The sequence below is a fragment of the Pseudophryne corroboree genome, chromosome 3 (assembly GCF_028390025.1).
Source record: "Pseudophryne corroboree isolate aPseCor3 chromosome 3, aPseCor3.hap2, whole genome shotgun sequence".
Lineage (NCBI taxonomy): Eukaryota > Metazoa > Chordata > Amphibia > Anura > Myobatrachidae > Pseudophryne > Pseudophryne corroboree.
In genome coordinates, this window is record NC_086446.1 from 150,554,002 (window position 1) to 150,559,484 (window position 5,483).

The 5,483-nt window shown below is 47.8% G+C and overlaps 1 pseudogene; it reads right to left on the bottom strand.

Moving 5' to 3' along the window:
* Positions 1-3,802: 3,802 nt before the first annotated feature.
* Positions 3,803-3,921, bottom strand: LOC134896887 (5S ribosomal RNA; annotated as a pseudogene).
* Positions 3,922-5,483: the final 1,562 nt, after the last annotated feature.

Below are 5,483 nucleotides of genomic sequence, written 5' to 3' on the forward strand. Positions count from 1 at the left end.
GGACCTCTGACGTCAGGGGGAGGAGCTAGGCTGGCGTGATAGTTCTTTTACTATCCACGCCACCAACTGCTCCCCTTAGGGCCCGAAGCATGGCGAGCGAAGCGAGCCCGTGAGGGTACATTTCGGGTACCTTGTTTGGGCATGGCTCCTCCCACTGATGTGGCTCCTCCCCTGGTGACATCAGAGGTCCTTTCTCCAGCTTGATTTTAGCCATAACCTAATATCATTATTGAAGGGTCTGACTGTTAAGATTAGATTAGACATTACTCCACTACAGGGAGATACCTGACTCCATTTATACATACTATTTCTTTCCACCTACTGTATCACACTCTATCTTGGCGTGGAGTTTCAACTGGCCTCAACTTACACAGATGGTCGAGGACTGCTTCCATCAATGGTGGCGCCCCCCAGGTTGAATCCACTGCCCGGGTGGTCTTCAGGTTGCCGACTGTCGGATCCCGGCGCACAGTAAACCGGCGCCGGAATCCTGACAGCCGGCATACCGACAGATTTTCTCCCTCGTGAAGGTCCACGACCCCCCTGGAGGGAGAATAAATAGTGTGGCGCGCGTAGCGCTCCACCATGCCCGCAAGGGACTCATTTGCGCTCACCACGCTGTCGGTATGCCGGCGCCGGTATGCTGGTCGCCGGGAGCCCGGCCACTGGCATACCATACTACACCCCCACTGCCCAGCTCAGTGTCAGTGAAGCCAGATGCAGTCCGTGACTGCACTGTCTTCAGACCCTCCAACATGATACGCCCCACTAGGTACAAAATGCTCTGTTCCTGGACTTCCCTCTTAATTTATGATTTCCATCACCTGTGTTGAACTAGTTAAATTATAAGAAAGCTGTTTCTTAACAGGTGATGGAAATCATAAATTAAGAGGGAAGTCCAGAAACAGAGCATTTTGTACCTAGTGGGGCGGGTCATGTTGGAGGGTATGTGCCTTCACTGTGACTGGCAGTGACTTCCCATTGGATGTCCTACCTGTCAGTCACAGACACACAAGGCAGTCCCATTGGGAGGAGTTTTCCTCCCTCCGCGACTGCCAGACCGGGCTGCGAGAAGCAGAGAGCTGGTTTCCTGTAGGAAGCCACTCACTGTCTTTAGCACAGCCCAATTTGGCTTCTATGGGCTGCAATTGGTGCAGTCGATAGTAACCGGGGGTTTGTACATGCACAATCGCACCTGCCGGATCCATTGCTCAAGTGGTGGGACTCAGGGACTGGCTGTCTCCTCTCCAGGCATGGGGGTAGCGGCAGCACCCCATCAAACGTAAGTAGGAGCCACCACTTGCGATGGTGATCAGATTCTGCTTCTTTGGCCGCAGCACCAAGATCACAGATGCTTGCAAGAGGTGTCTTTTTCCTATAGACACCTTGTACAGCATTACCCTATTAGTTGTATGGTATTGCACAGGTGCTTCCCTGCTGCTGTGCAATACCACACATATATTGCAATCAGGTAGGGTGACCATAATATCCCTTTAAACTGGAACACTCACAAATTACACAGGTTCTGTGGCTGGCTGACTTCAAGTCAGAACCTGTGTAATTTATGAGTGTCCCAGTTTAAAGGGATATTGTGATCAATAAAGAAAGAATTCACTCTGCGCTCATTTTAATATTTAGAGGCTTAAATGAGATTAGTACAAACACATGTCACCACATATATTTATTTGGAATTTAAGCATCAATAGATACTAAGCACTACTTGGTGCCCTTTCTCACTAATTTTATACACTATTGGAATAAAATGAAGTAAAATAAATATAAACATCAAGAGCCCAATCACATACACATGAATTATTCTACGTGCTTGCAATAAATATACCCATACTCAATAAAACAATCGCTAATGGAGGTGGATCAATTACTAAAAAGACAGTGCACTGTCAAGAAAAAAAAGAGCCCCCATAAATTTGCTTATGCTTAAAAAGCCATATAACGGAGCCTTTCCTTTTTAGAATCCAGCACAGATGTTTAATAAATGTCCTGACATCAGTTGTCTCCAAATACCGTTCATACACGTCTATTGTGTCATAAATGTGTCGGTCCTATCACCACGCTAGTGCGTGTATAAGCTCAATGTCAACCACGTATGAGGATATTAACGGGCTCACCACGGCCAAATGTACAGCTGCTGTAGCGGTTTCTCCCACTGTAGTTAGGTCGTGTGTTGCAAAGGAGTCGGCTGGGAGGCACCGGACGTCTCCGTCCTCCCCAGTCAAGGTGCCGCTGCGTCTCCTAATGACCACCAGTTGGTTTGCTGGCACTCTTCGATGAAGCTCCAGTACGAGCAAAACGCGTCAGAGGTATCGGTGACAAGGAATTAACCGTTGAGGATCATAATACCGATAACAGCTCATCACTATACAGCGGCAGCAAACCAACTGGTTGTCATTAGGAGACGCAGCGGCACCTTGACTGGGGAGGACGGAGACGTCCGGTGCTTCCCAGCTAACTTGCCGGGTCGATGTGCGGTGTGAAAGGGATAAGTCCGGGCCTCCCGGGTAGCCTGACCCGGTATTTCAATCCGGGAATAAAGCAGGGTTATCCCCGGGTTATCGGGTCAGGTGCGGTGTGAACGGGTAACCCGGGTCGATGCGATCTGGGACCCATTCACAGTATGGAGGAGGCAGTGTGGAGATGATCTCATCTGTCCTGACATCATCTGTCCTGACACCCTTGATGATGCCGGCGCAGCCTTCGCTCCCGCCCCACGATGGCAACCCAAAAGTGGTCTCATGGCGGGTCGGACCCGGGAAGGACCCATGTACAATTCCCTGATGCGACTCATGATTGCAATGTGAAAGCGGTATCAGTATCCTCAGTCCATTGAATTAGAAACAGTGGGGCAGATGTATTAAGCCTGGAGAAGTGATAAAGCAGAGATAAGTGCAAGGTGTTAACGCACCAGCCAGTTAGCTCCTAACTGTCAATTTACATATTGGAGCTGATTGGCATTATCACCTTGCACTTATCACTGCTTTATCACTTCTCCAGGCTTAATACATCTGCCCCAAAGATTGTAAGAATTGTCATTTTTAATAAGAGTACGTTTGTCACAGGGTGTGGGCATTTATAATGCTGGGACTTGTAGTTCAACATGTGCCCTGTTGTTCAAGTACATGCTCTGGCAGACTTGGGTATGCTGATGTTTAGGCCTGTCAGCTTAAATAATTTCAATCTTATTACCCCACTTTATTTGGGAAGTGCCCTAATACCTTCCTAGAAAAAGGCTGTGTTTTTTTTTTAGGAAGAGGGGAATTGTTTTAGTTTTGTGAGCTGCGACTCCTCTTAAGTATAATCCAGTCCCACACTAAACAGGGCTAGGTCAAGTTGAAACTGTGACAGAGGGAACTCACAATGTTGGTTTCTCTGTCTTTGTGAAACAACAAGGAGAAAAGAAGACTCTTTTTTGGGTGCACTCTTAAATTTGAACAACGTATAGACTGAACAAGATGAGATATAATATTAAAAATCAATTTTTATTATTACAAAATTAAGATACTCAGTGGTTAATGAGAAAAGGAGAACAATTAAACAATTAGCAAAATTGCTGATATGAAAATGATGTTAATGCAGTCCTGGCTGACGGAGCTGGATCTAGGTGCGGTAAGTAAATTAGATATTGAGAGGTACGTTCTATTAACAAAATTTGCGAAATTGAAACCCTGTCCTATATTGATGCCAACATAATGCTTTAATAAGAGAGATAAGGAGCAGAAGAAAATAAGAAGGCAGGGTGAATCTGCTGTCAGTGTTAGACACTGAGAATGTGGGACCAACGCGTGCTCTACTACACTGAGTCTTCCTCAATGGTCCCCCACTAGAGTACTGACCCAGCCCAACACTGATTTGCTTCCAAGTTCGGACGGTTTTGGGTGTTTCCAGTGTGGTATGATAGTAGGGAAAGTGAACGTCAATGGGAAGCTCTGGAATCACTGATGAGAGTTCACGAATTACATAGTATCAAAGAAAAGTGACAGAGGTTAAATAATAGAGGAAAATAGATGGATCTGCTGCTAATGTTAGACGGGGGTAAACCCAGAATCAGTGTTGAGAGTCCATGAAAATAAGAATTTACTCACCGGTAATTCTATTTCTCGTAGTCCATAGTGGATGCTGGGGACTCCGTAAGGACCATGGAGAATAGTCGGGCTCCGCAGGAGACTGGGCACTCTAAAAGAAAGATTAGGTACTATCTGGTGTGCACTGGCTCCTCCCTCTATGCCCCTCCTCCAGACCTCAGTTAGGGAAACTGTGCCCGGAAGAGCTGACAGTACAAGGAAAGGATTTTGGAATCCAGGGTAAGACTCATACGAGCCACACCAATCACACCGTACAACCTGTGATAAATTTACCCAGTTAACAGTATGAAAAAACAACTGAGCCTCACTCAACAGATGGCTCATAACAATAACCCTTTTTCTCTGACGTCCTAGTGGATGCTGGGTACTCCGTAAGGACCATGGGGTATAGACGGGCTCCGCAGGAGACTGGGCACTCTTAAAAGAAAGATTAGGTACTATATCTGGTGTGCACTGGCTCCTCCCTCTATGCCCCTCCTCCAGACCTCAGTTAGTATCTGTGCCCGGCCAGAGCTGGATGCACCCTATGGGCTCTCCTGAGCTTCCTAGAAAAGAAAGTATTTGTTAGGTTTTTTATTTTCAGTGAGATCTGCTGGCAACAGACTCACTGCTTCGTGGGACTGAGGGGAGAGAAGCGAACCTACCTGCTTGCAGCTAGCTTGGGCTTCTAAGGCTACTGGACACCATTAGCTCCAGAGGGATCGAACACAGGCCCAGCCTCGGTCGTCCGGTCCCGGAGCCGCGCCGCCGTCCCCCTCGCAGAACCAGAAGAACGAAGAGAAGTGGAAAAGCGGCGGCAGAAGACTCCGGTCTTCATTAAGGTAGCGCACAGCACTGCAGCTGTGCGCTATTGCTCCCTCTGCACACCACACACTCCGGTCACTGATGGGTGCAGGGCGCTGGGGGGGGGGGGGGGGGGGGGCGCCCTGGGCAGCAATTAGAGTACCTTACATGGCTAAATAGCACATAATACAGTTATTAAACTGTATATGTGCATAATCCCCCGCTATAAAACATATAAAAAAGCGGGAGAAGTCCGCAGAGAAAGGGGCGGGGCTATCTTCCTCAGCACACCAGCGCCATTTTCTCTTCACAGTTCCGCTGGAAGAACGCTCCCCAGGCTCTCCCCTGCAGGTCCAGACTTCTAGGGTTAAAAAGAGAGGGGGGGCACATAAATTTAGGCGCAAAATTGTGTATAATAGCAGCTATTGGGAAAAATCACTCAGTATAGTGTGCATCCCTGTGATATATAGCGCTGTGGTGTGTAATGGCATACTCTCTCTCTGTCTCCCTTAAGGACTTAGTGGGGTCCTGTCCTCAGTCAGAGCATTCCCTGTGTGTGTGCGGTGTGTCGGTACGGCTGTGTCGACATGTTTGATGAGG